We start from the raw sequence: 22,114 nt of genomic DNA on the forward strand, positions 1-22,114 counted from the left end.
TGAGTGGGATCTTTTGATTAGATGGTGATGTGACTCCATCCAATCAAGGTGGGTCTTGATTAGTTTACTGGAATCCTTTAAAAGAGAAAACATTTTGGAGAGAGTCAGAAATTACAGCATCAACAAAAACTTCAGAGCAGAGCTGACACAGATGCCAACATATGGAGAACAGAGGTACAGATGTTTGGAGGTGCTTGGAGCCCAGCAGATTTCACCATGATATTTTAAGCAAGCCAGTACCTGGAGAGAGCCAAGGGAAGCCAAGAGATGAAAGTCAGCCCCGGAGAAGCAAAGTGAGGAACTCCCACAAGAACAGAGGCTAAAAGCTGACAGAGGTGTTCCTGCGGCCTTCCTTGAATTAAGGTATCCTTTCTTTGGATGCCTTAGCTTGGACAGTTTTGTAGGCTTAGAATTGTAAATTTGCAACTTATTAAATTCCCTTTTTAAAAGCTTTTCCAGTTCTGGTATATTGTATTCTAGTAGTTAACAAACGAGAACATGCACTATCTCAAACTTGGCTGACTACACCTTAGGATCATCTTGAGAAACTTAAAAATAATAATCCCCCTACCCAGGCCACACTCCAAACTAACCAAACCAGAATTTCTTGGGGAAAGGGATCCCACAGTATTGGTATTTTTAAAAGCTCCCCAAACAATTCCACTATGGTGCTGTGGTTGACAACCACAATGAAAATAGAAGAGGCAGCCACCTGACCAGGATGCGTGAGAAAGCAGAGAGAGGCAAAATAGACAGGTAGAGTGGGAGTGCTTGGGTACTTGATAGGCCATTAAATGTGGGAATTGGGGTAGGATGAGTAGAGCCTTTGCTACAGCCTTAGCCCTGGATTATCACTACAGCCCTGACATTATATTACACAATACTCGGTTTATGTTGTTTATTTTCTATGATTTTCAATTAGAATTTGAACTCTACAAGGGCAGGGGCTTTGCCTATCTTGTTCCTTGCTAATATCCCAAGCACCAAGTCTCATTATGTATTTGTAGAAAGAACCAAAGAATGAGTCCCATTTTGGGCCCATCTGCCTCAGAATTACCTGGAGAACTTATTCAAATAACAGATGCCATTCACTATTGCATCGTTGTTCTTCCTACTCTATCCAGAATGGTTCTCCTGATTAAGCCAGTCTTCATAGCATCCTTCAAAATACTCCATTTATAAAACCTTTTCAAGTTAGTTAGCAGGAAATGGGGAGTCATTCATTTATTCACCAAGTACGTATTGGTTGATAGACCCCAGAGAAACAACATTATAGTAGGGAATACATGCAATTAACAAGTGAACACACTAATAAATATATAACCACAAATCATGATAAGTTCTATGAGTGAAAATAACACAACATGCTGTAAGAATGAGTACCAGGAGAATCTAACAGACTGGAAAAGCAAGGAAGGCCTCCCAGAAGAAGAGGTATTCCACCAGATTTGCAGAAAACGAATATGCCAGTTTAGAACTATTATGTGCCCCAGAAAAAAAACATGTTTTAATCCTGACCCAATCTTGTGGGATCAGCCATTTCTTTTAATCTTGATTCAAAATTCAGGGTAGAAACTTCTGATTAGATTATCTCCACAGAGATGTGACGTGCCCAATTGTGGGTGTAGCCTTTTGAGTAAATGGAGATGTGACTCCATCCATTTAGGGTGGGGTCTTGATTAGTTTACTGGAGTCCTTTAAAAGGAAAACGTTTTTGAGAAACTTCAGGTGCAGATGCTTGGAGAACAGTTGCTTCAGAGCTGATAAAGTCATGGATGTTTGGAGATGCTAGGAGTGTCAACAGAGAGAGCAGATGCTTAGACACAGGCAGAGCCCAGCAGATATTTCCATGTACTTCCCAAAAGATGCTAAGCAAGCCAGAACCCAGAGTTGTGTCCCAGAGGAACTAAGTGAAGGCCCACAGATGCTTAGAGTGGAAATCACTTGAATCAGAAGATGGAAGCAACAAAACCAGGAATAAGGACCAGCAGATGCCAGTCACATGACTTCCCAGCTGAAGGGGTGTTCCAAACAGCATCAGCCTTTCTTGAGTCAGTGCCTCAATTTGGACATTTTCATGGCCTTAAAACTAAACTTGCAACTTAATAAATTCTCTTTTAAGAGCCATTCCATTTCTTGTATATTTTTGTAGCAGCTTTAGCAAACCAATATGATGAGAGTTCATCAGTTTAAGAGGGCCAGGGAAGAGCTTTCTAGATAGAAGAAACAACCTATATGAATGTCCAGAATCAGGAAAGAGCTTGCTGCTTTTGAATTGAAAGAAAGCCAGAGTATACAGGATCCATTGTAGTGGCTGGAGGGATTTAGAAATAATAGTTACAACTCCTGAATATATGTGATTTCTGTAAGAGCTTACAATCTAGGATCCTTTACAATAAGCCCCAACCTGATAACCCATGCTCTCAACTTCAGTTTACAGAATTTTTATATTATAGTTAGTCCATATGTGTGAGGTGTGATAATATTTGTCTTTTTGTTTCTGACATTTCATTTGATATACTGTCTTTAAGTTTCATTCACCTAGTTGCATGCCTCACAACTTCATTCCTTCTTGCAGCCACTCAGTAGTCCATTGTATATATACACCATAGGTGCCCCTTCCATTCCTCAATCGTTGTACCCTTAGGCCACCTCTCAGGAACACTGGGCCATAAACACCAGTGTGCAAATGTCCATTCATGTCCCCACTCTCAGTTCATCCAGGTATATGCTGAGCAGTAGGGTTGCAAGATCACATGGCAACCCCACCCCTAGCCTCCAGTGGAACCACCACACTGCCCTCCAAGGGGCTAGACCTCTCATTTCCCTACCGACAATGTATAAGTATATCTCGCTTTCTCTGCATTCTCTCTAGCACTTGTTTCTCTCTGTTCATTTAAAAAAAACAGGATGGAGGGCAAATTATTATTTTTTAAAAATGCGATTACAACCAATTTTGTTGGCATTAAAATTTAGGGGAATCTTAAATTTGAATAACAGATATAAATCAAAAATTAGAAATTAAGTTTGGTACACACGGGAACAGGAATTTTCCAGCAATTAGGTTAGAAGGCAAAAATCAGTTTGGAGAAACATAGACAAACCCCACATTTACAATGATTGTGCCACAAATTTAAATTTCCCTAGTGCTAGTCACATTTAGAGATTCACCTTGATTTAAAGAGTTGTTTCTTGAAAAAAATCTCTCAGTACCTTGTGCAAATAAATCAGTCTTCCATGTACCTTAGACACACTTAAAATTTCTCCATTACATATATACAAAACACCTACCATCTGGGCATGACAACTTACATACTTTCATAACAAAACTATAATGTACCTCTCATGTATGAACAATATACACATAATACATGGTATATAGAATTTTAAAATATATGAAATTTAATGGGATTAAATTCATATTATATTATTATCATAATTATAATATTATCATAATTAAATTAAATAACAAGCTGTTGGGATGTAATTTTTTAATTCATCTTTTTTTGCACTTGTGTGTTGCAATAAGGCAAATTTCCATTTATGCACCAATTTTTTCTTAAAGCATCCAGAGATTTTGGAAAAACTATGTTTTACATACACACTCAAATATGAAATCTAAGTTTGAGCTTTTAGGAGGATTTTTAAGTGTGCTGCCATCATCTCCTTATTTTGGTTGGAATTTTCAACAGTGCTTCCCATCCAGTAACTAGGAGGCATTGGAAGAACACTAGGAAACAGGGGAACAAAGATTAAAATAAATTGGGTAGATGGAAATACTAGTGGTCAATAAGAGGGAGGGGTAAAGGGTATAGTATGTATCAGTTTTTTTTTTTCTTTTTATTTCTTTTTCTGGAGTGATGCAACTATTCTAAGAAATGATCATGGTGATGAATATACTACCACGTGATGATATTGTGAGCCATTGATTGTACAGCAAATATGGAATGTTCATATGTTAAGAATGTTCGTGTTTGTATGTTGTTTTGTTTCGTCGATATATATATATAAAATAATGTAGGTTGAAATTTTTTTATTAGATTATCTCCATGAAGACATGACACATCCAATTGTAGGTATTAACTTTTGATTAGATGGAGATATGACTCCACCCATTCCAGGTAGGTCTTGATTAGTTTACTGGAATCTTTTAAAAGAGGGAACACTTTTTGGAGAGAGCTTCAGAATGACGAGAGAGCCATGCCAGGACCATGAGAACCATGAAAACCCATGCAGCCCGAAACCTGTGGAGATGAAGAAGGAATATGTCCCTGGAGGAGCTTCATGAAACAAGAAGCCTGGAGAGAAAGCCCGCAGACATCACGATGTTTGCCATGTGCCTTTCCAGTTGGGAGAGAAACCTTGAACATCATTGCCCTTTCTTGAGTGAAGGTAACCTCTTGTTGGTGCCCTAATTTGGACATTTTTATAGACTTGCTTTAATGGGGACATTTCCATGGCCTTAGAACTGTAAACATGCAACTTAATAAATTCCCCCATTTTTTAAAAGCCAAAAAAGAAAAGGACACTAGGACACTAGGAGAAGGAGCTTCACTAAATTTTGCCCCAGCGTAATTTTCCTTTTGGCTCACTTCAGCTGGAAATGCTGACTTCGTCAAATATATCCTTTTAATGTTCTCAGTATTTTTAAAAGGCTTCTTTTTTTTCCTATGTCTGAATTATAGTAGATGAAACAGAACCCTGCCAAAAATTTTCATTTCTTTGTGCAGAGGCGATCTTGGTTAGTGGGAAGTTATGTTCGCTTTTCTGTTTATCTTTGGTTGTTCACACAAGTGTATACCATGAACAAGCTGGCCGTGAGGAACAGCAATTTTCTCTAATTTTCCCATCTTTGATTTTAAAACCTCTTTTCGTGCAAGGGTTGGCTGAGCGCCGTGAGCGGCAGCAGGCCAGGGTCCGGGCTCAGTCCTTCAGTTCCCGTTGGGGTCGCAGGACTCAGAGCCGAGGTCGCAGCCTGGCTCGGAACATCCTGCGGGACCCTGCGGCGCGTCGCGGAGCTCCGCCCGCCCTCCAAACTCGGCAGCTGCTGCTGGTACTGATGGAGGCAACTGGGCAGCTGCCCCGCGGGCGTCGCGGGAGGGACGGTCCCCGTCGTGGCGAGGCTGCAGTTAGGCAAAGGTGCTGGAGCGCGGGGCTGAGGCGTCAGATAGGGACCCTCTCCCCTTAGGAAGTGAGGGAGGAAGAGGGTCAGGGGCAGTGCCCCGGGGGTCCGGAATGAGGGTTAAAGGCGGCGGGGCTGTGCAACCGTCGGGAGAGCCCCGAAGTAATGGCGAACAGAAAAACCCGGCGGTGCAAGGCGACCGTTCAGGACTAGAGGCCCGGCTGCGGGAAGGAGGCGACGGTCATAACGCTAGGAGGCAAGTGGCTCAGCAAGGAGAAGCCAGGGCGGCGGCGGCTACTGCTAAGAGAGCCCCAGAGAAGCACTAACCATCTCTCTTCATTTTTAAACAGTTTTTTTCCCACGTCATACAATCCAACCTAAGTAAACAGATAAGCCTTCGCCACCATAATCTATTATCCCATTTTTTTCTACTTCCATTTTCCACCCATTTCTTACATATTTTACCCCTCTATGAATCAATCTCCTTCCTTAAGATCTTTTAACCTTTTGTATGGGAACTCTGTCTTCTATTTTTGTCCAAAAATACAAATTCAAATTACATTCAAATTACACGTTTTCTGGGAGTCCTCATATTTGCACTTCCAGCAGTGTCTACCTTTAGAAATCAGATGACAAAAGTCAGCTAGATTCTTACTTAGAATACTTTTCCTTCCAGAGTGATAGTTCATAAATGTGGTAGTAACTCAGATGTGTGCTGGGGCTGTATCCAATTTGCAATTTTAATTTCACGTTGAAATAGATATTTTCCAAACCTGGCAAAGATGAAATTAAAGTCATTTCTGGCAGACCCCCAGGTTTGTTTGCTTTTTTTCTTCAAGTTATAAAACAAATTGCTAATTACAGAAGAGAAATCACTTAGCTTTTCTTAGGAAATTCCATTATGGCAATGGCTCTCAAACTTTTTGGTTTCCAGGTATCTTTACACTCATAAACATTATTGAAGACTCCAAAGACTATTAGTACTTACTGCATTCGCAATTAAATCTGAGAAATCTTTAAAATAATAAATCCATTAATGCTAATTTGAATAACATTTTATTAAAAATTTTATTTTCCAAAACAAATGAGATTAATGAGAAGAGTGGCATGTTTTACATTTTTGCAAATCTCTTTAATTTCTGACTTAATAAAAGACAGCTAGATTCTCATGTCTGCTTCTTAAAAACGTTTTATTGTGAAATACTTTCAAGCTCGCAGAACAGTTACAAAAATAATACAAATCCCGGACAAAGAACTCCAATATACTCCTATCCCTAAACCCAGATACCTACTGTGTTAGTTAGGGTTCTCTACAGAAACAGAATCAACAGAGAACACTCACAAATATAAAATTTATAAAACTGTCTCACGTGACCGCGGGAACATAGAGTCCAAAATCCGCAGGGCAGGCTGTGAAGCTGACGATTCCGATGGAGGGTCTGGACGAACTCCACAGGGGAGGTTTGCCAGCCTTAGCAGGAAGGGAGCCTGTCTCTTCTGAATCCTCCTTAAAAGGCTTCCAGTGATCAGATTAACCATCACTCATTGCAAAAGACACTCCCCTTTGGGTAATTACAAATGGAATCAGCTGTGGATGCAGCTGACATGATCATAATTTAATTCTATGGAATGTCCTCTTCACAACAGACAGGCCACCACTTACCCAACCAGACAAACATGTACCACTTCTTGGCCAAGTTGACACATGAACCTAACCATGACGCCTAGATACACCAATTTTAACGTTTTGCCACACTTGGCATATCCTTCTATCTATCCATCAATCTGTCCATCAATCTATCTGTCTAAACATTTATCTCTTTGTCTGCTGTGTCTATCTATCAATCCATTTCTGAACACTTGATGTATGTTGTATACATGATACTCCTTGAATACAACACCGCCATATATGTTTCCTAGGATCAAGGATATTCACTTATGTAACTACTTTATATGCAGTTATCAAGTTCAAGATATTATTATTGATATAAAGTTTACAGTCTATATTCTGATTCTTTCACATGTCCCTATAATGTCCTTTTGAGCCTTTTATCCTTCCTTGTTAGATGGTATCACGGATCACGTATTACAAGGAATTATCAATGTCTCTTTAGTTGGTCTTTCTTTTTTAAAATTGTGGGAACATATATACAACATAAACTTCCCCATCACAAAACCCACAAGCATATCATTCACTGAGATTAATCACACTCACAATGTTGCAGTACCCTCACCATCTTCCATTACTAAAATGTTCCCATCTCCTCAAATAGTAACTCCACACCCATTGTGCATTAACTCCCCATTTTCTGTCTTCCACCCCTGAAAACCTGTATTCTAATTTGTCTCTATAAGCTTGCATATTCTCCAATATTTTCTTTGTAGTAATACACATTCATCTATGAACATGTGTATATATAGTCATCCATACATCTGTCGTATTACTTACTGTTGTGTAATAAATTACCTCAAATTTAGTGGCCTAAAATAATAAACACTCTTCTCACAGAGTTTCTGTGGGTTAAGAATCAAGTAGTTTAGTTAGGTGATTCTGGCACATGGTCTCTCATAAAGTTGCTGTCAAGACCTTAGTCAGGGCTGCAGCCATCTGAAGGCTTGACTAAAAACAGAGGATCTTCTACCAAGATGATTCATTTTGATGGCTGTGGCAGAAAGCTTCAGTTCCTTACAGTCTGTGGGAAAATAGGTCTCAGTTCTTGTCACGGGTCACTCCATAGGGTTGCTTGAGTGTCCTCATGCCATGGCAACTAGAGTCCCCTCAGAGTGAGTGATCTAGAAGAGAGAGCAATAAGGAAGCTGTAATGTCTTTTATGACTTAGCATTGGAAGTGACTCACAGCCACTTCTGCCATCTTCTGTTCATTAGATGTGAGTCACTAATACCACTCTTTACTCAATGGGAGGGGAAGTAAACTCCACCTCTTGAAGGGAAAAGAATGAAAGAATTTTGGGACATATTTTTTAAACCACTGTATCCATGAACTCATTGCCACATTAAGATAATGAGTATATCCATCATTTTCCAAAATTTCCCTATGTTCCTTTGTAATCATTCCCTGCTGCCTGTCCCAGTGCCCCACATGATCCAGGCAACCACTGATCTGCTTTCTGGCACTATAAATTCATTTCAATTTTCTATAATTTTATATATACATGGTATCACAATAAATGAATATTTTCTCATCTGTCTTCTTTCACTCACCGTGATTATTTTGAGATGCATCCTTGCTGTCACATGTATTAATGGTTAATTTCTTTATTTTGCTGAGTAGTATTCAATTGTATGGATAATCAACAATTCGTTTATTCAGTAACCTCTTGGTGGACATTTGGGTGGTTTCCGATTTGGAGCTATTACAAATAAAGCTGCTATGGAATTTGTGTGCCAGTCTTTGAATGGGCACAGGTTTTCATTTCTCTGAGGCAAATACATAGGAATGGAATAATTGGGTTATATGGTAGATGTATGTTTAAGGTTTTAAGAAACTGCAAAACTGTTTTCCAAAGTGGTTGTACCATTTTACATTCCCACCAGAAGTGTAAGAGAGTTCCAGTTGCTCTACATCCTTGCCAATACTTGGTGTGATCAATCTGTTTAACTTTCTTTAGAATTCATTGTGTTAATTTGCAGTTTCCTAATGACTAACAATGTAGAGAAACTTTTCATATATTTCTTTGCCATCCATATTTCTTTTTTGATGAAATGTTTGTTCAATTTTTTTGCCCATAAAAAGACTTGGATTGTTTGTCTTCATTATTGAGTTGTATCAAGTCTTTATATATAATAGGTACAAATCCTTTATCAGATAAAAGTTTTGCCAATATTTTCTCCCAGTCCATTTCTTGACTTTCCTCTTTCAAAATAGTTTTTATTGAAGAGCAGATGTTCTAATTTTAATGATATCTAATTTATATTTCTTTTATAGTTTATGCTTTTTGTTTCATATTTAATAAATCAAGTACACCAAGACTTTGTCCTAATTTTTCTTCTAGAAGTTTTATAGATTAAGCTCTTACATGTAGGCCTGTAATCCATTTCAAGTTAATTTTTGTATATGGCATTAGATGAAAGTTAAGGTTCATTTATTTTGCATATAAATATCCAGTTGTTCAGGGCTATTTTTTTTTAATATTATTAATTCCACATTTAATTGCCTTGGTATCATTGTTGAAAATCAACTGACCATTTATGTATGGGTCTATTACTGAAGACTTTCATCTATTCCATTGATCTATTTATTTTATGCCAACAACAATATCTCAATTACTTTAGTTTTATAATAGTTATTGAACTTCAGTAGTGTAAGTTCTCCAAATTTGTCCTTTTTTTACAAAATTATTTTCAGTAGTGTGTGCCCTTCGCATGTCCACATAAATTTTAAGACTGCCTGTTGGGATTTTGATTGGAATTGCATTGAATATGTACATCAATTTCAGGAGAAACAATATCTTAACAATATTGATTCTTCTGATCCATGAGCACAGATTATTACCCTATTTATTTAGTTCTTTAAAAATGTATCTCACCAATACTTTTTAGTTTTCATTATGCAGATCTTATATATGTTTTGTAAAATTTTTTTTCTAAGTGTTTAATATTTTCATGCTATTGTGAATAGTACTTTACTTGTATTTTGTTGTTCTTTGCTAGTATCTGGAAAAAATATTTTTATATTGATCTTATGTTAAATACTCACATTAAATTCACTTATAAGTTTTAGTAAGTTTTTGTAGATTATATAGGTTTTTGTTTTACATTATTTCATATGTAAATAAAGATAGTCTAACTTCTTAATTTCCAATCTGAATGCCTCCTCTTGCTTCATTGCACTGGGTAGAACTTCTGATATATTGTTTCATTATTGTTCTTGTAATTTGCACCCTCTGCTACTAGCTAATAGGGAAAAAATAAAGAATTCCCTTGGAGTTTGTGCTGGTTTAAAACTATTATGTGCCCCAGAAAAGCCATGTTCTTTTAATCTTAATGCAATCTTGTGGGGCCAGCCCTATTGTTTGGGTGTAACTTTTTTATTAGGTTGTTTCCATGGAGATGTGACCCAACCAGTTGTGGGCGGAACCTTTTGATTAAATGGAAATATGACCCTGCTCATTCAAGGTGGGTCTTAATTAATTTACTGGAATCCTACAAGAGGAGCATATTTTGGAGAAAGCTTAGACACAGACATTTGAAGATGCTTGGAGAGCCAACCTAGAGAACCACTGTAATTAGATGCTGAAAGCAATGCAGCCTGGGAGCAAAGGACCAGGAAATGCCAACCACGTGCCTTCATAACTGACAGAGAGACCCTGGACATGATTATCCCTTCTTGAGTGATGGTATCCTCTTTTTATGCCTTAATTTGGAAATTTTCATAGGCTTAGAATTGTAACTTAATAAATCCCCTTTATAAAAGCCAATCCATTCCTGCTATATTACCTCCCAGCAGCTTGAGCAAAGCAAACAGAGCTAGGAACGGATTTCTACATCGAGTTCAACTTTTGGTCAAAAGAATATATCCATTTATTGCAATTTTATGAATACCAAATACCCATTAAAGCTGTTACCAAATATAAAGACCTAGTTATTTACATCTGTCTTTTTCTAAGTAACTTTGAGGACCTTTGTCCTTTCTTACCTTTTGTAAGTGTCAGTTTCTAGTGTCAACTAGGCCAAATGATTATGCCCAGTTTTCTGGTCAGGCAAGCACTGGTCTGACCATTGCTGCAAGGATATTTTGTGGCTGGTTGATTAAATCATCAGTCAGTTGATTGCATCTGTGGCTGATTACATCTGTGATCAACTAAGGTGTGCCTCCCGTGAGGAAATAATCCAATCAGCTGAAGGCTTTTAAAAAAGACGAGAAATTCTTTCACTGCTTCTTCAGCCAGCGAGACTCTCCTGTGGGGTTTTTCCAGATCCTTTATCAGGGTCTCTGGTTTCACAGCCTGCTCTGTGGATTTTGGTCTGTTCTCTTCCCACAGTTGCGTGAGACACCTTCATAAATCTGATATTTGCAGGTCTCTCCTGTTGGTTCTGTTTCTCTAGAGAATCCTGACCAACACACCTTTAAAACCTGACTTAGTAAGATTTTCTCTTCTTATACTTATCTTCACTTACCCTGGCTTCTAAACCTTTGGTTGCACCATTTTAGTCCAATTCATGGCTTTTTGCTGTCCTTTCTTTGAAAGAGAGTCATCTCTCTTCAGCTGTTTTCTCTTCCAGTGGAAGGGCAGGGACACTGTTTTATTGATAAATATAGAACAGTATTTTCTTTTTTTTGATGTTTTTATTGTAAACCTTAACAAACAAACATGCAAACATTCTTGACAAACAAACATTCTATATACATGGTGTGCAATCAGTGGCTCACAATATCATCACGTGGTTGTGTATTCATCACCATGATCATTTTTTTGAACATTTGCGTCTCTCCAGAAAAAAAATAAAAAAGGAAAAACTCATACATACCATACTATACATATCAATCTACTGTATTTATTTTAACCTTTGTTCCCTGTATTATTTATTTTTTATCCGTATTTTTTACTCATCTGTCCATACCATAGATAAAAGGAGCATCAGACACAAGGTTTTCGCAATCACACAGTCACATTGTGAAAGCTATATCATTATACACTAATCTTCAAGAAACATGGCTACTGGAACACAGCTCCACATTTTCAGGCAGTTCCCTCCAGCCTCTCCATTACATCTTGACTAACGAGGTGATATCTATTTAGTTCGTAAAAATAACCTCCAGGATAACCTCTCCACTCTGTTTGGAATCTCTCAGCCATTGACACTTCATTTTGTCTCATTTCACTCTTCCCCCTTTTGGTCAAGAAGGTTTTCTCAATCCCTTGATGCTGAGTCTCAGCTCATTCTAGGGTTTTTGCTGTGTCAGCTCAGAGAGAGAGAGGCCACATCTGAGCAACAAAAGAGGTTCTCTGGGGGTGACTCTTAGGCCTAATTTTAAGTAGGTTTAGCCTGTCCTTTGCAGGGATAAGTTTCATAAGGGCGAACCCCAAGATCGAGGGCTCGGCCTGTTGATTTGGTTGTCCCCACTGCTTGTGAGAATATCAGGAATTCTCCACTTGGGGAAGTCGATTTTTTCCCTCTTTCTCCCCATTCCCCCAAGGGGACTCTGCAAATACTGCTTTATTTTACTGTTCAAATCTCTCTGGGATATATGAGGGCATCACACTAACCAGAACAAACCAACAAAATTTCACGCCCTATTCAAGGTTCCATGTACTTAATGGGAACAGTATTTTCTTAAAATTTAAATAGCTGATTTATAATAGCAATTTTAAAATTAACTACTTTCTTTCCCCAGTCTATAATGTTTTAAACGTATTTATACAGAAGAAAACCAGAGTCTTCAAAATAAATACAAAAGGGTTCCTTCCCACTATCTAGATGCTTTGGCTGGATCTTCAACTGAATTTCCTCCCCCACCCTCCACTTTGCCCCACCACCCAGTTTCCTCATGAGAGCCAGCACTAACCAGAGAGTGTTGGGCTGCTCAGACCCTCGTCTCTCCCAATAAGGAAAAATCATTCGGAGGGGATTTTAAAGGAAATGCCTGTGATGATGTTATCATAAGTACATTCTGGAACAGATGAGAAATGATGGTGGGAACTATCCAAGGATCTCATAGTTCTCGCTATTTTCAGTTTGCAGTGAATGAAAATGATAGAATATCAGACTCGAGAAATCATCTCATCACACTCCTTCATTTTACAGACGCAGAAGCAAATCAAAAGGTGAAGGAACTGGCCTGAAGGCCACATATCAAGTTAGTGGTACATCTGACGCTACAAGTCCAGGTCTCCTCACTCTGAATTCAGCGCACTTTCAACTCTACCAAAGTATCTCAAACTGGAAATTGTTGTATTTGTGGAACTGTTTTAGACTGTGATAAAGAGCAGTGTGCTAAATGGGAGAGAAGCTACTCTACTGCCACATGCTGGCAGCACATGGAAATCAACGGGACAGTTGTCAAAGGGAAATCCATTTATTCATTTATTCATTCAATTCTACAAATATTTACAGTTAACCTGGCATATGAAGCACTGTGCTAGACACTATAGACAGTTTCTCTCTTCATGGGGCTGATATTTCAGTAGGGGGGCACGTGAAACTCATAAAAATCTACTGAGTAGGAAAAAATAAGTGCTATGAGCACAGTATAAGCTTGTAAAATTTAGAGTGTATAATATAGAAACAGTTATTCTATGAAAGTCAGCAATGGTTTACAACAGCGTTTCCCTAACCTTTTGGACCATAACCTACAGTGAGAAATGTATTTTTACATCATGACGAGGAAACACAGTTCCATGCATTTGTATAATTGATAGAAATCAATACATTTTCTGCATGAAATGCAATTTCTGCTTTCCTCTTGTTTCCTTTTTGTTGTTGTTCTTTTAAATAGGCCATAGTCTGCAGCATGAAAAACAATGGTACGGTCTGAAGTGTTTTTAAAATGCTGACGTTTTGTATGCTGTCATTATTTTCTGGATAACGCAAAGCTATTATTAAAAGTTAAATTTCTACAAGGACACCATTATGCCATGTGTGCCGTAAAAATAACAAGACCACAGGTCAAAAACTACACCTGATAAACAGTCAGTGATGTTGGAGGGTAAGCAAGGGTAGAGAAAGGGAGATTGCTGTCAACAAAAGGCAGGTATTAAATTCTTATTTTTTTGGTGCTTTGGGAACAAGCGCCTAGGGAAATAGGGGCTTGACTAGCAAGAAGAGGGGCAGTTGGTACAGGATTCCGGAACTGGTCTCCAGGTGGTGGTAGCTGTATTGACCTCAGTGGTAAATGTGAGTAAAGCAGCCTTGGTCTGCTAGCCTCCAGCAGGGGGACACAGGAGCAGGGTGGAAGGGCAGGGCTCTGTAGGGAGTCCCTACCCTGAGAAAAAGTTCTGCAAGAAATGTTAATCGAAGGACATTACGAAGATGCTGCAGAGATCAAAGTCTGCTCCTTGAATACAGAGTTTGCGATGCACAGGGACCAGCTCTACTCTGTTGAAAATGATTGCATTTTTTTTTACAAGTATAAAAATACAACTTTATCACAGCCGAGTAGTAACAGGAATGCTTCTCTGTCAAAATGAAAGTTAGTTCCCCTTTCAAATTTAACTCATAAACGGTGAAGGGAAATCAAGTAACTTAAATCACTGTTTTGAAACCTACATCTTCTGTACAATTATTATACTGTTAATTCTTTAAAAATCAAGGGGTCATTCAAATGCTGATGTACTTGAAAGAAATAGTAAAAAAATTCTTTAAGCTTAATAGAACTGCCTATTTTGGTTTTCAGTTTGTTGAATAAAGTCAAACATGACTGGCTTCATTTTTTATCAAAATTAATAATTCTTAATTGCACTTGACAAAGATAAGGTAAAATCCTGCACGTACGAACTTTCAAATAGGGTTTAGAGGACTGATTTTTTTTTCATTGCTAGATTTATAGAAATGTAGCATGACTTCTTTGAAGTGGCAATCATTCACAATGAAAATCCTATTTTATTTTTTACTTAAAATTTTGTCCCAAGGGAACTGTTGATTATTTTGGTTTACAAAATTTGAGGAATAAAAGATGAACTGGTTAAAGTAGAAATGTTTGGGCAATGTTTATAGTGTTACAGAAGTGGAGGTAGACGCTGAGGAGAGAGAAGGGACATAGAAGAAACTGTATGAACAAGGCTGCTTTATTCCCGGTTTGTTGCTAGAGACATTATATACATAATGTATATCCTACATAATTTTCCCGGAAACCCTGTGTATTAGTCAAGGTTCTCTAGAGAAACAACCAACAGGAGATATCTATAAATATGAGATTTTATCAAAGTGTCTCATGCAGCTGTGTCAACGGAGATGCCAGTTTGTGGCCTGGTCTATGAGTCCAAATTCCATAGATCAGGCCACAAGCTGGCATCTCCGATGACAGTCATTGATGAATTCTCCAGGAGAGGCTGGCTGGCTGAAGAAGTGAAAAGTTCTCTCTTCTCCTTTAAAAGTCTTCAACTGATGGGATTAAATCCAGCTGATTGGATTCTTTCATTGCAGAAGACGCTCCCTTCGTTGATGTGACTGGAAACGAGCAAGTCCAGATTCCATAGGGCAGGCCGCAAGCAGGAAAGTTTTTAAGGAATTCCCCAGGAGAAGCTGGCTGGCCTTTCTTCTCTATGAGTGGAGTATAGACACAGCCATTCAGACTGTGACATTCAGAGGAAAATCGTTTTAGGCTTTTGTGTTAGATTCAGTTGTCAACTTGGCCAGGTGAGCATACCTAGTCTTGTTGCTGCGGACATAAGACAGTGGTACGTGAACCTCATCTGTTGCCAATTACACCTGCAGTCAGCTAGGAGGCGTGTCTGCTGCAGTGAGTGATGTTTGACTTAATTGGCTGGTGCTTAAATGAGAGATTGCAATGTAGCACTGCTAAGCAGCTCGGCATTCCTCATCTCAGCACTCGCAGCTCAGCCCAGGCCTTTGGAGATGCAGAAAGAAGTCACCCCGGAGAAAGTTGTTGGAACCCAGGGGCCTGGAGAGAAGACCAGCAGAGACCATCCTGTGCCTTCCACGTAAGAAAGAACCTCAGTGGAAAGTGAGCTGCCTTTCCTCTGAAGAACCAACAAAATAAATCCCCTTTTATTAAAAGCCAATCCATCTCTGGTGTGTTGCATTCCGTCAGCTAGCAAACTAGAACAGCTTTCTAACAGAGATCTGGGAAGACACAGATATGTAGAAAGGACAGGTGAATTTGTGTTGAGGACAAATAGTTTCATATTTGATGAAATGGGAAGGAGGCAGAGAATTCAATCATCGAGCTGGCTAATCATCAAAAGTTTGAACTCTCAGGCATTATGTTAGATAAGTCCTTTGTCTAGGTTGGGATTCAGAATTGGGAAACTGAATAGGGCCTTAAATGCTATGCTAAATGATTTGGGTTTGTTCTGTAGGCAACTGGTAGCCATGGAAGGTTTTGAAGAGGTGCGCATAATAAACACTGTGCTCTGATCCCAGAAGCACTGAACACTTGGAACATTAGGTGCCGAGAGCAGATCCAAGAAAAAGTGCACAGGGCTGGGTTCCATCAGAAGCTCCAATGCTGGTAATTTCCCTGATTGCTCAGAACCTTTTGCTAAGCTCCATTCTGTCACACTTGGCAGCTCAAGTTAACAGCTGTCACATCCATTCCCTGAGCTATAGAATATATCTATTCCATATAAATAATAACAAGTTAGCCTTTATTCAGTGAATTTTATGTCTTCTTGGGGGAAGGCTTTACATTTTTAAAAATGTAATGTCATTTACTGTTTCCAAAATCTTCTAATATTACAGAACTATGCTAGTATTATAGAAAGTGAAAATGTCCCATAAGCTCAGCCCTACACAGATAACTGCTATTAAGTTTGGTATCTAGTCCTCCAAACACTATTTCCTCGTACGTATTATAGCATTTATTAAGGCAAAAAAAAATTCTTTAGACAAGCTATTCATGCTGTTTTGTAACTTGCTCTTTTCACTGACTTATACAGCATGAATGTCTTTCTATGTCGGTATATGTAGCTCCACCTATGCTTTTTTTTTTTTAATAATGCACTGTATTTTATTTTCTTAATTCCTCTGTAGAGAGACATTTGTGTAGCTTTCATTTGTTTCTATTACAAACAATGCTGGAATAAATATTCTTGTACATAAATCATTGGACATTTGTGAGGATGTTTCTATGGGATAAACTTCTAGTGATGTTCATAGTTCTGAAGTTTTCTTTTAATAGATCCTACCAAATTGCCCATTGAAAAGGTAGACCAATTTACTTTTTCAGCAAGAGCAGGCCAGCTTGTTACAATCACTTCAACACCACCAAACTTTAACATCTTTGCTACTATGATGGGAAAAAGAATATCTCATTGTTCTAATAATCATATACTTTAAGCATCCATATTTTGGGTGAATCAGGAATCAAAAGTTAACAGGCCTCTTTCATTCTTACGTGGAACATGAAAATGTCCTGAAAAAATTCTTGAGGCCATTTCTCAGGGACTGGCATGTTAGATGTCCATTCTGGGAAGACACACCCAGACATATGTCTGTTATATATTACTTTGTAGAATGTGTATATATTACTTTGTAGAAATTGACAATAGGTGTGACTTAAGTGTCACCTTAACCTAATTCAAAGAAATACCCAAATTGGCCTCAAAAAACACAGATGAAGAAAATCTAGCTCAGGTAATGAAAACCTGGGAAGTAAAGTATGTTTATCTTGAGTCAGTCACTTGGCTGTTTGTCTTGTTTCATTCACACTATTTACAAGCCGCATTTTCCAAATGGTGACAACAGCAGCACTAACACCATGACCTAAGTAATTCGATTGCTTTGCCAGATAACTTAGCATTATTAGCCTATACCCAAGAACTGATGATGGCATAGTTTCCAGTCAAGAGAAGCAATAGCTTTAAGAAAACTAACTAAACCGAAACATTTGAGTAGCTGGCTCTCTGAACACAACAGCCAATAGGCCAACTTGCCACACAATAATCATAAATAATATCTCTTTAAAGAAGTTAAGCAGTCACCTAGCTGGTTTTAGTCTAATTGATTCACTTGTCCTTCTGAGAAAATTGGAGGATTTCACTTCCCCATGCCCCTTTGCTGTTGGGAGGAACTCTGTGACTCAATCTGACTGAAGAGTTATAAGATGAAGTGACACATTTCATTTGACTAAAGCACTGAATTGCCTATTTAAGATCCTCCAGTCTCTCTTCCCCCCTCCCATGCTGATTGTGAAAGCATGCACAGAGATGCAGTTGCCACAAAATCAAATAGTGATTGCTGAGGCCCCACACAGAAAAACTGCCCTTAAGTATCACCTGGAACCACAGTAGACTTTGTGAGAGCAAGGAATAAAATTTTGTCGTAGTCAGACACTGAGATTTTGGCATTGCTTATTATCACAGCATAATTAACACAGCATCCCTTGGCCAAAATGAATCTGTTTGAATGGCCTAGCAGATGAAGAGGCAGAGTGGGCAACTATGAAGCAATTCTCAAGTGCTTTCCATATGCCCACTGAAAGTGCTAGATTCATATGCGATTCAAAGATGCCCACAACACATTCAAACTCTCAATTTCTCTGTTGTCTTCTTTAACTTGCCTCCCTCCCACTGGGCAGAAATGAATGTTCCCTCTTGGGTGCTCTCATAACACATTTGCCTCCCCCCTCACTCTCAACCTGTCAGCCAGGCTGAACCACCGGCAGTTCTGTAAGCAGGTCAAGAACTCACACCAGGCTTTTGTGAATGATGCGTCTTCCACTGGGAATGTCACTCCACTCCACCCTTGGCTCTTTGACTTGCTAGTTCTTACTCATCCTTCATGTCTCAGAATTACCACTTCTTCATGAGACCTTCCTGCTTTCTCAAAGTGGGTTAGGGGCTTTTCTCTTTTTACACAGCTCAGGGCACCTCCTTCTTCACAACGCTTATGGTGCCACATTGCCTATTCACTTGTCTGTTACCTTCCTCAAATTGCCAGGGATTTTTGTACTTGTCTTTATGATCTAGCACCTTATTAAGATTGTGGCATGGAGTTGGTCTACAATACATTTTTTAATGAAATTAATCTAGCATATCATTGCAATATGACAATTTGTGAATAATTGAACTTTCCGGGCTTATGCAACACCAATGGGACAGGCCTGGTGGGGAAAATAAGGGCAGGGGGGGGCAGGCATAAAGCCTAATGGGGGCAAGTCTGGTAGTCGAATAGATGAGTTTAGATTTTCTGCTATTGGAAATTAGAGAAACCTTTGAAAATTTTGACATAGGAGAGTGAGTGGCATGTGTGGTATTTGAGAACCATTCATCTGGAACTGGTGTGTGGGATGAATTGAAGGTGAGAGTCATTGTGGTTGTCCAAGCCAGGAGTGATCATTCAGGCAGGAAAAAATGAAAGGCTTGTCTAGGTTAAGAGGCAGTGGGGCTGGAAGAAAAACAGAGGTAAAACATCTTAAACCATCATCAACAAGAGACTAAGAAAATCACCTCAGAATGCTTTCTCTGATCATTGCAATCTTTTTATCAAATACAGGTAAAGTCAAATTAAAATGCATGTCAAGCTAGTCTTAAGGGGAAAGGAATCACAGATTAGGATGATTGAGGGTGGCTGCGGAAGACTGGCTGGCAGGGAAGCTTGTCGTTCTGCTTCATTATCTCAGTCTCAAATTATGAACCTCAGGCAAATTTTGTTTTTTGGTACCAGGGACTTTATTCTCTTTCCAAGCCGCCACACTCCCTTTCCATGAGTTCTAGCATGGTAGGGCTCCTAAAGCTACCTCCCCAGTTGGTCTGAGGTATGGACAATTCTGCCGACTTTACAAAAGTGTGTGTGTAACAGCTATCTCACAGAAATAGCACCTGGAAATGAAAGACTAAGATTAGACCTTTCCTTTATAGAACAGCAAGCTGAGTACTTGCTTAATAAACACGAATATGTGTGCATGCACACACACACACGCAAAGTATATAGAAGGAGTGTAGGAATTGAATGAGTTAGCCCAAATTTGAGAAGTTAGCCATAAAATATAGAAATAGAGGAATTTTGGTTTCTCTGCATAATTTAATAATGATGAGTCTTGGAGCTATTCCATTCAAGATAATCAAAAAAGAAATGTCCAGAATGGACACATAAACATTAATAGGAATATAAAAGAGCATAGTCAACTAACATGCATATGTAATTTGATATTATATGGAACCCATCAGAGTGCAACATTTAAGAGAACAGGCTCTGCAGTTAGACCAGGTTCAAGTACTGGCCACCAGTCACTAGCTATGCGATCTTGGGTGCTTTAATGTTGCTACACCTTGGTTTCGTCAGATGTTTGTGAGGGCAATAATAATACCAATTCAGCAGTTTTCTTTCTTTTTATTTTTTTAAATACCAAAAAACACCTAGAACAAACATTCTTTACTTTTGATCATTCCATTCTACATATATAATCAGTAATTCACAATATCATCACATAGTTGCATATTCATCATCATGATCATTTCTTGGAACATTTGCATCTATTCAGAAAAAGAAATGAAAAGAAAACAGAAAAAAATTCATATATACCATACCCCCTACCCCTCCCTTTCATTGATCACTAGCATTTCAAACTAAATTTGTTTTAACTTTTGTTTCCCCCTATTATTTATTTTTATTCCACATGTTCTACTCGTCTGTTGACAAGGTAGATAAAAGGAGCATCAGACACAAGGTTTTCACAATCATACGGTCACATTGTGAAAGCTCTATCATTATACAATCATCTTCAGGAAACACAGCTACTGGAACACAGCTCTACATTTTCAGACAGTTCCCTCCAGCCTCTCCATTACATCTTGACTAACAAGGTGATATCTACTTAATGCATAAGAATAACCTCCAGGATAACCTCTTGACTCTGTTTGGAATCTCTCAGCCATTGACACTTTATTTTGTCTCATTTCACTCTTCCCCCTTTTGGTTGAGAAGGTTTTCTCAATCCCTTGATGCTGAGTCTCAGCTCATTCTAGGATTTCTGTCCCACGTTGCCAGGAAGGTCCACACCCTTGGGAGTCATGTCCCACGTAGACAGCGGGAGGGTGGTGAGTTTGCTTGTTGTGTTGACTGGAGAGGGAGGCCACATCTGAACAACAAAAGAGGTTCTCGTGGGGGTGACTCTTAGGCCTAATTTTAAGTAGGCTTGACCTATCTATCCTTTGTGGGGTTAAGTTTCATATGAACAAACCCCAAGACTGGGGACTCAGCCTACAGCTTTGGTTGTCCACACTGCTTGTGAGAATATCAAGAATTCAACTTGGGGAAGTTGAATTTTCCCCCGTTCTCACCATTCCCCGAAGGGGACTTTACAAATACTTTTTTATTCACTGTTAAAATCTCTCTGGGATTTGTTGGGGCATCACTCTGGACAAACCAACAAAATTTCATGTCCTACTCAAGGTTCCATGTATGTATGGTGTTCAATTAAGCTGTCCACATAAGTTATATTAGGAAATGGACTAGTCAAAATATAAATTTTGTTAATTCTATAATTTTCTTGATGAATATTGAAAGAGTAGATGCAAAGAGGCTGATACATGACAGTGCTCAAGACATAATAGCTATTGTTCTTTAAATGCAAATGGAGGGTTGTCTGTCCTCTGTTAGTCACAATATTTTCTTATCTGGCTGGACAGGAGACCACCAAAGGGTGATGGTAATGGAGATAATTAAGACAAGAAGCCAGAGAGAAGAATCGTAGTAAGGTATGGATGGACTACAGCTTCACAATCACCTATATCTGGGGATACTTTTGACAATATGTTCTAGCTTGCTAGCTGCTGGAATGCCATATACCAGAAATGGAATGGCTTATAAGAAAAAGAGAATTTAATAAGTTACAAGTTTACAGTTCTGAGGCCGAGAAAATGTCCCAATTAAAGCAAGTCTATAGAAATGTCCAATCTAAGGCATCCAGTGAAAGATACCTTGATTCAAGAAGGCCAGTGAAGTTCAGGGTTTCTCTCTCTGCTGGAAGGGCACATGGCGAACACCGGTGTCACCTGCTGGCTTTCTCTCCAGCTCCCTGGGAGGCGTTTCCCTTCTTCATCTCCAAAAGTCGCTGGCTAATAGACTCTGCTTCGCAGTGCTGCAGTGTTCTCTGCTCTCTCAGAATCTCTCATTCTCCAAAATGTTTCCTCTTTTATAGGATTCCAGTGAACTAATCAAGACCCACCTGGAATGGGTGAAGACACGTCTCCACCTAATCCAGTTTAGCAACCACTGTTGATTGAGTCACATCTCCAGGGAGATAATCTAATGAAAGTTTCCAACATACAGTACTGAATAGGGATTGGAAGAAACGGCTGCCTTTACAAAATGAGATTAGGATTAAAACATGGCTTTTCTAGGGTACAT

The 22,114-nt window shown here is 38.8% G+C and overlaps 1 pseudogene; it reads right to left on the minus strand.

Moving 5' to 3' along the window:
- Nucleotides 1-3,618: 3,618 nt before the first annotated feature.
- LOC143671550 (proline-rich nuclear receptor coactivator 1-like) lies at nt 3,619-5,367 on the minus strand (annotated as a pseudogene).
- Nucleotides 5,368-22,114: the final 16,747 nt, after the last annotated feature.

This window comes from Tamandua tetradactyla, chromosome X (assembly GCF_023851605.1).
Source record: "Tamandua tetradactyla isolate mTamTet1 chromosome X, mTamTet1.pri, whole genome shotgun sequence".
Taxonomy (NCBI): Eukaryota; Metazoa; Chordata; class Mammalia; order Pilosa; family Myrmecophagidae; genus Tamandua; species Tamandua tetradactyla.